The sequence below is a fragment of the Schistocerca nitens genome, chromosome 7, assembly GCF_023898315.1.
Source record: "Schistocerca nitens isolate TAMUIC-IGC-003100 chromosome 7, iqSchNite1.1, whole genome shotgun sequence".
In the NCBI taxonomy this organism is placed as follows: domain Eukaryota; kingdom Metazoa; phylum Arthropoda; class Insecta; order Orthoptera; family Acrididae; genus Schistocerca; species Schistocerca nitens.
Genome location: NC_064620.1, coordinates 117,582,647 through 117,583,372, shown reverse-complemented (window position 1 = coordinate 117,583,372; position 726 = coordinate 117,582,647). Strand labels below are relative to the sequence as shown.

Sequence of the window (726 nt, the reverse complement as noted above, 5' to 3'; positions counted from 1 at the left end):
ACTGGCTCTGAAAGCCTGTAAAAGTTAAACCTTTGCATGTGTGTGTGTGTTCTCCTGCTGCCACTGGTTGAGTAGATTTTTTATCTATCCATTTACATTTTATTACATACTTTTGCTTGGTTTGACAAGTTATCCCAAAATATGATTCCATATGACATAATAGAATGAAAGTATGCAAAGCTTTGTTATATTTATATCTCCTACATTTGACAACATTCGCATTGAGTGTACAGACTTGTTTAAGCGCTTCAGTACTTCTGTGGTATGCCCTACGCCACTGGATTTATTATAGAGTTATAATCACAGAAGTTTAACAGAATGAGATTTTCAGTCTGCAGCGGAGTGTGTGCTGATATGAAACTTCCTGGCAGATTAAAACTGTGTGCCCGACCGAGACTCGAACTCGGGACCTTTGCCTTTTGCGGGCAAGTGCTCTACCAACTGAGCTACCGAAGCACGACTCGCGCCCAGTCCTCACAGCTTTACTTCTGCCAGTACCTCGTCTCCTACCTTCCAAACTTTACAGAAGCTCTCCTGCGAACCTTGCAGAACTAGCACTCCTGAAAGAAAGGATATTGCGGAGACATGGCTTAGCCACAGCCTGGGGGATGTTTCCAGAATGAGATTTTCACTCTGCAGCAGAGTGTGCGCTGATATGAAACTTCCTGGCAGATTAAAACTGTGTGCCCGACCGAGACTCGAACTCGGGACCTTTGCCTTTCGTGG

At 44.2% G+C, this 726-nt stretch overlaps 1 non-coding gene across 1 annotated transcript; it reads right to left on the bottom strand.

The window, feature by feature from the left end:
* Window positions 1-382: 382 nt before the first annotated feature.
* Window positions 383-457, bottom strand: Trnal-caa (transfer RNA leucine (anticodon CAA)). The gene has a single exon. It is a non-coding gene; the product is annotated as a tRNA-Leu (tRNA).
* Between the last annotated feature and the right edge of the window lie 269 nt (window positions 458-726).